The 8,194-nt window shown below is 37.7% G+C and overlaps 1 long non-coding RNA gene across 1 annotated transcript; it reads right to left on the reverse strand.

Moving 5' to 3' along the window:
• LOC135155853 (uncharacterized) lies at positions 1-7,815 on the reverse strand. Its single transcript, XR_010294977.1, has 3 exons — positions 7,480-7,815; positions 4,588-4,787; positions 1-3,246 (listed from the first exon to the last, which is right to left on the reverse strand). It is a non-coding gene; the product is annotated as an uncharacterized LOC135155853 (long non-coding RNA).
• Between the last annotated feature and the right edge of the window lie 379 nt (positions 7,816-8,194).

The raw sequence follows: 8,194 nt of genomic DNA on the forward strand, positions 1-8,194 counted from the left end.
CCATTATCACTGTTTTGTTCCAGATCCTGTTTGATGTTGCCTGCCTCATTATCTTAATCCCTCGTGGCTTGAGGTCTTTTACTGGCCTTACTTACACTAACTTCCCTTTGTGTCTGCCTACTCCTTTTCTTTCATCCCCTTCACTAACCTGATTGGTCTTCTCTACTCACTAATGCCCCTTTTGTCTCCTTGTTTCTAGTGTTGCTGTAGCTTGTTTGTGGTCTATATTGTGGTTGTTCCACTTTATATGTTTGTCATTTTGCCTCCGACGAAGATTCTGCTAGGATCGAAAGCTTAGGCCCCATTTTGACTTTCTAATTTACTCCATTGGCTCTCTTTTATTAGATAAGCAGTTTTCAGCCGCTTCTTTTTGCCAATGTTTAAAGATGTTAAACAATACTTATATTTGTCGTGTGACTGAATCACCTATATCTCCACTCAAATCTTACAAATGAATTAAAGTTCAGAAGCTAGGAAAGTAACTAATTCTAATATGTATTCAATAATCGGATTTCATCTCAATAAAATGGATTAAGAATACGATTTGATCCTAAGGACATATCACCAATCATGCATAACTTAGTTTCATTGAGATAAAAAGACTATCATGATCATAGAACATGAACATTTTTCGATAGGTGACATATTGAACATAGTGCAAGCATGAGGAATATCACTCAAGACCTATAACGTGATCATCCATCAAGCGAATACGACGCTATATAGGCCGCAAGGATGCTTTCATCTGGAACCATCTATCATTTGAACAGACACACCTATATGTGTCGCACCAAGCCACACGTACACATCTATTCCACAGGTCATACCGATATGTGTCAGGCCGTATCTTCTTTTACCACGCAGTCATAACTGATGAATTTGTCGTATTTATTTGCCGCTTTATCGGCATGCCTGACTGCCCGGACATCGTGGTCGTACAAATTAGTCTTAATTTTGCATGTGACATATTCAAGGCCTATACCAAATATTTTACCGTAGGTATTCCTCCTCCCTGAACTGCAAGTCGGGGTTTTACACCAAGCGAAACAAAGACTTAATGCTGGTTGCACATATCCCTATTTCAAATTCAACTTAAACACCCGTCTCGAAATAGCCATCTAAGATTTTTGTTTATTTAAGAAAAGTAGTGGAATTGCATAATTTCATGTCATATTTTGATTTGCTGTAAAAATAATCCTGATATATGTGACCACGCACGGGATGTTCTCTTTCGTAATAATTCAGTAACTACATGCGTATTTTGATCACTAATTCTCACTTTAATCTAAATTATGGAGAAATGCATTGGGTGCCCGAGAAAGCTGTTGTGAAAGATGCACCTGTAACGCTTTCATAAAACATTTCTGCGTATAAACTAGTCTCGATCTGGACGGTAGTATTTCTGTCTTTGGAGATCCTACACTCATACATCCCACAGAGTGTACACCCTCACACACATACACACCCTCCCTCACACACGGAAGTGAAAAGATGTAGCGTGTACATTGTGTAGGATAAATGAATGTAGGGTTTTCCAAAAAAAGAACAACTAACGTCCAGATATACACTACTCATAAACGTGACACAGATGATTGGTGTCTTCTTCCCGATTAATTGGTTCGTTTATTTTTAATATCCTTCACCGATTCTTCCCTCAACCATATTATGTCCTGTCAAAGTTATTTTTTTACAGAACGTATTGGCCTTGAATCCATAAATACAGAATGTATTACAAGTTCAGTAAACCTAACCATCATTCACAGTCGGTGCATTTCATTTTGCATATCAGTTAATCAAAATAAATGTCTGATAAAACTGTCCATTACGAGATTGGTTAATAAATTGTACTGTACTCGGTAAAGTTTTAGCTACCATTACATTAAAAAAAAACCATATGGTGTCGTCGGTTATGGGCATTAACACTGTAATAATTGTGTCATTGGAAAATACTGTTATATAAATTAGTAATAACGGCACTACTGATTTTTGTAATAAAAAAAAATTGTTTCAGTAAGCGAAAACAATACAATAAACAGTAAATCGATTCAGTTACAGTTTTGATATACTTGAGCTTAGATAATCATGAGATCAATGTATAATTATTGTGTAGGTCATTAAGTTAAAGTCATTTTTTTCAAAGACATTTATACATTTAAATGAGTGCGTTTGTGAATAAAACAAGAACAATATAATACATCAATAGTTCACTTACATTAGCCAAAGGAAAATGGGTGTCGATGAATTGACTTAGACACATATGGTTATTGAACTGCAGTGGATGCCAAATTGGCAGTATTACTGCGGTAGAAGTATCCTAGTTCTCCATGTCGATGTACTATCGTGGTCGAGGAATGATTGAGCAGTATCATCATTTTTTTCATGGAGGGTGATGTAGCGGCATGTCTTGGTAGGGGTATTTTTCCTTCTCCTTGTAATGATGTCCATGATCCAAATGAGTAACACGCTATTTCCCTATATGCTTGGAATAATTGTACACGCTTGGGGGGGGGGGGGGGGCAATACATTCAAGTACACTCAAGGTTGTCTTTACATGAGCATTACCGGATTTTATTATAGGATTTAGGATCTTTATCAGAGGAAAACCTTACATCTACACGGCACAAACGACTAAGGCCGAAACAATTTGAAATTGAATATAAAGAATGATGTGTACACGCTCATCCACTGAGACGAAGATCTTAAATGGACTACAGTGCCAGAACAATGCGGAAGAAAGTGGGAAGTTTTACAGAAGAGGGTCTTCTCTATAATCCACTGATATCTTCAGGCCGTGATAACGCACTTTGCCGTATTTGTCCAAAATTTTGACAGATCCCCCTGTCCTCTGTGATTCTACCCATCCTCATACTCGAAGTGCTCCACCACTTTTTACAGCAAGTGTTTTCGATCTAGCGATTGATGGCGGAAACAGACATGTCACACTTCATGATTCAATAATGCATCGAATGTTGCCTGCCTGCAGTTTGTCTTTTTCCAGATTGTAATTGTACATCTGCAAGCAAACGAATTGACATGAAGTGATCAAGTGTCATGTCTGCTGCAATGATTTAGATGGATTGGGATAATGGTTTATAATGATCACTGCTGGGACGGAGGACGAATATATCTAGAGTTTGGATATCTTCTTTTCACTCATAGAGGAGTGTTCTATTTCATTTTCATTGAAATCACGTTCTATGTGACCATCCACCCCAACACCAACAGAAGGTCGCCAGGGAAGGTTCTCTGTAAATAGAAAAAATAGTAATTTGGTCAGAAAAAAAAACAAAAAATTGAAAATTGGCTCATCTCTAAAATTGATTATTCTTCTTCATGTTATAAAAAAAAATCGATTAGTTAAATAGAAAGCAGTACACAAGAATTAATTTGACCCAAGTATTTTACGGACTGCTTGGAAGTTTCATCGATATTGTGCAGTGAGCGCATATCAGGATTGAGTAAACTCAGAACTTCACACATTTTCCCCCTTTTTTGTCGATTTATTATTGGTATGCAACTGGAAGTGTTTTGAAAAGCAGTGATACTCCTATGTTCATATCTAATGCCGATAACAATGAACACCATTTTACGTCAAACATTTACCACGAATAACCACGTCAAACTTAACCAGAATTTCATGTCTGTCATTTCTCAATTATTTATATTAGGTTGTAAAATTTTCTACATTACATAAGACCATCTTCATTTACATCCATAGCTGTATGTTTCGTACATATGTTTATGTTTTAGAACATCCCTACCAGAAAAAAGAGAGATTTTATTGGGACATCTTTATTTTTTTTTTTTCAATGTACATTTTATTTTGAGCTAGGTTAATAAACATCATTTCTGTAAATGAATCTGATAATCAAGACTTAGTCTTTAAGACTAGAATTTACTAGAATTTCGATAATAACTACATTATTCTGCCAAAACAAGGATATCAATTTATCACATTATGACGTCTATCATCTATTAATGCCCCAGCAGTGAACACTTCTTGGTACTTAACAGATTTTAGACCTTTTATTACTGACCGAAGAGCGAAGAGAAGACAGTCAATATCGAAGTCGTAACACATTTTTTTTTCGAAAAAAAAATCCCAGGCACGAATTCCATCGTAAACATAATGATATTGTCATGACTATGTGCAAACTGTAAAATGATGTGACAATACATGGACCATTCAGCGTGATAGGGCTTTAAAGGAAATGAAAAATGCCCATATCTTTCGTCCAATTAGGAAAGTGATTCGGGGATGAAATGTGCCTATCGTGGAAGTCATCAATGTCACAAACCCAAGATTAACTAACTCCCATCAGGGCTTTTATTTCGGAATATGTTCTTCTTACGACGGAATAGGCGCCATATCTCGAGATCCTATAGGGACATGATTCCATCAAAGAATCAAACTCACTTAAAGTTTTGCCAAAGAGCCAACCTTGCCATTTGACTCAGATAATCCGATTTTTATTTTGAAATATGTTTTATGGAAGTCTATATTTTGTCGATCATATTCCAATGTACAATTTGGTTGTAATTGCTGTATTAGATATACTTATCGATCATTGTTCTGGCGTTACCCACCTTATCAAGCTATCGGTGTGTGTGGGTTGGACCATGCATGAGAACAAATCGGACATGTCGTCTATCAAATTAGGCAATTCACTTAATTGGGCGGGTAAAATATGTGTCGTCTGCAATGGGCCATCTCCTGTCTGCTTGAAACCAATGGTGCAGCTTAAGGGCGATCGGAGATGTTCCCCCTACAACGACGAGGAAATGCCCTATAGTAATATATAAATGGAGAGAGGAGAGAGAGAGAGGGAGAGACAGACAGAGAGAGAGGGTGAGAGAGAGGGGGAGGGGAGGGGAGGGGGAGAGAGGAGTATAACGGAGAGGAATGGATATGCAGATAAAGAAACGGAAATGGTTGACATGGTTGAGGGTGTTATGGAATAAACTAGGACAAATTAGAAGGCTGCAAAGTTAACAAGATGGTGACTGTTCAATGATACGCTTTTGATCATGACTAACAAGTCACATCACAAGGATCTGGCTATGTCTTGGTAGAGGAAGTTAAGTAAGAAAATTAGAACTCCTTCCTTTATTTCTTGACTTACAGCTTCTTGAGAGAATCATGTCCACCAATCCTTAACAGAGTCACATGAATCTTACAGGGTTGTTTTATCACCCTTTAATCAAATGAAGTTCATCGCCCGTGAATGTTTGCTGACGACGTCTAGACTGACACGTCTTTGAGATGTTCATCTGAACAAAATTGGTTTATTTGTTTGATGTGATCTTTTAGCGGACCCTTACTATCATACGCTCTCAGAGCAGAAAAAAAAAGAAACCCGATGTCCACAAATTTGGACTCTCGATGTGATGTAATCTGTCTTTTTGAGTAATTCTGTTTGCTTCAACGCTCCGACTAGAGGCGTGGAAGGAGGGTTTGATGTTAAAAAAATGAACTGTCCGTTTGATTAAACCTTTTTTCATGTGATCTCTCTGTGAACTTTGTTTTTTCCTTTGCCGAATGCAGAAAAAGACTGAGAAGGGAGGTTAGTTTTTCAATTGGTGATCGATGGTTCATTTCTTGAGACTCTATCCTCTTCCTCACCGAAGATTTCTTATCATACTAAGATTGAATGGTTAATTATCGTTCATTTGAGATATCACCCATTTTAGACCATGCATATATTTGCTTTTCCTAAGACAGTAAAAGCGAAGTTTGTTTTTAATAAACCGAGTTTACTTGATTTATGTGATTCCCCACCAGATGTCATTACTCTTAACCATCATTGTCCTTTAGGGGCTGAGCTATTCCCAATTGGTAAACCTTATTCAAGATTAGCAGGAATCAGTTTTACCTGATCAATTGAGAGCCCACATCATGAACGGGAAGTCATGGGTTCAAGCCTTTGCCATATCATACCTATAAGGAGCTTTAAATCGTACTAAAGATTTGAGGAATGGACCTCTTTCCCTTTAGCCAGGCGATCAGCATTTGACCGTAAAATGGAAAAGGGTAGTTATTATTGATCATATTATGAAAGGTCCGCTTGGAGAATAGTTTATACATGTGGATAAACTAATTATATGAAATTATAATCACTTTACATACTTTTAACCGAGTTTAGCACCAGTTTAGAGGAATCACAATACTTCTTAAATTAGCGGTTCTCCATAGCTGCCCTGGAAGTACAAAAAAATTCCCCCATACATGCTGCACAGTCTTTTAATGGGATTACGCCTGGAAGCGTATCTTAACTACCCCGGATTTTTCACGCGTCGATATTCATATTTCTCACCCCCATCGTGCCCATCATCCGCAAAGTGAAGTATAGAAGTAATTGAATCGGATCGTAAAGCCCTAAGGAAATGGGGGTATCACTTTGGTCAGATGGGGTATTTGGTGTCTCTGCTTCGACATTGGACCCATACTCACCTTCATGCTGGCTTTAAGGATGCCCTGACCCCTGAGGAATAGTGGCAAACAGATCTAGATGTAATCTCAAAGAGGTAAATGTCCTATCATTCGGGATTGCCATATCAAACTTTCATAACGCAGATAGATACCATTTAGTTCAACGATGTACTTGACAAAAATAGAGCAAATGTAAATTATTCGCCTTCCACCATGATGAAAACATCTTACATCTTGTCAAAAAATTGAATTCCAAATGATAACATATTTTTCTTACTCTTGGTGGTGATGACTTATTTTTCATCATTATTTTGTTCCCATGTTGTCATTTGCTCTTGCAAATAGAGCTATAGCAATAGGTGTAGTAAATGGAAGTGTGGTTCAAACATGCAGATTTGTGCTGAAATATAAAACCTCGTAGACTGTTACCTTTGTTTAGGAATGCACATTTTTATTAGTGCACCTGCATGGCATTCTTTACAGCTGAATGAAGTTAAAAAGCCACCGGGAAATGAATTCTCGGTCTCATTGTATTGAATGAATCCCTAATAAACCACAAGGTGTTGAATAAGAGGATATTAACTTTCACGAGGCTGATTTCTAGTACTACAACATCTGACAACGATAGGAAGCACCCATAATACAGTCATGTCGGCTGCCGCAACTAGCCTAGAAACACAGCGACTCCATTCCGAAGGTCCAAATAAAGGTGTTGGCATTTGATCATCTCATAAGATCAAACGCGAGCGGAATGGTATTGAGACAATATTCACATGGACAAGACTTTAAATGTATTAACCCAATAATTAAGGCCATGTATAATAGGTCTTTGGTAGAATGAATCGAACGCAATATATAGGAACGCTTATATAGAATCCACTGATGCTACAGTCACGACAATTCACCTGTTACAAAACGATCTATTGTATGTCATTGAAGATAACTTAAGTTTTGATCGATACGGGTCATAAGTTCTAGTAAATGTGACCATAATCATACTGATGGATACTGAAATACGCAAATACTAATAATAATATAGGTATATTTACCAAGGGTAGCCACTTCAGTTTCGAAAACTGTTCAAACAGCGGGCCCGGCTTTAGCTGAGCTGCCTAGGCGCTCAAGCATTCAAGGAATTTCTTCCTACCGGGTACCCATTCACCTCACCTGGGTTGAGTACAGCACAATGTGGATGAGTTTCTTGCTGAAGGAAATTACGCCATGGCTGAGATTCGAACCAACGACCCTCTGTTTCAAAGTCAGAAGACTAATCCACTTGGCCACAGCGCTCCAAATGGCGTTTGATGTTAAGAAAATGCAGGGGAACGGTATGACAAAGATAAAAAAAAATGGAAGGTAGCGCTACAATTTCACAAGGAATTAACAGTTGAAAATTCTCACGTACATGTATAAGGTCTCAATGTTAGGTGATACTGGTTTAAATCACATTGATGACCCTTTGTGAAATCATTAGACATGCTTTAGCTCTGCTGCCTTTGTCCTTTTCATCCTTTTCTCCTATCTACCTCTCTTTCTTTATCTCCCCTCTCTTTCCATTTTCCCAAATTTTCTCCAGCACTCTTATTTAATGACCATTGCAGGCTTTTTAGATCAAGAGATAAACCGGTCGACGCTAATGGTTCTTCTATACCTGTGGGCTAATTGATTTTGTCCATTTATAATTAATCACTTGCTCGCTACTTATGGCTTGGTATGGCTTGATGTATTCCAAAGTTCTGTTTTTTTCCATCTGAGAGGAATGGC

The sequence above is a fragment of the Lytechinus pictus genome, chromosome 10, assembly GCF_037042905.1.
Source record: "Lytechinus pictus isolate F3 Inbred chromosome 10, Lp3.0, whole genome shotgun sequence".
Lineage (NCBI taxonomy): Eukaryota > Metazoa > Echinodermata > Echinoidea > Temnopleuroida > Toxopneustidae > Lytechinus > Lytechinus pictus.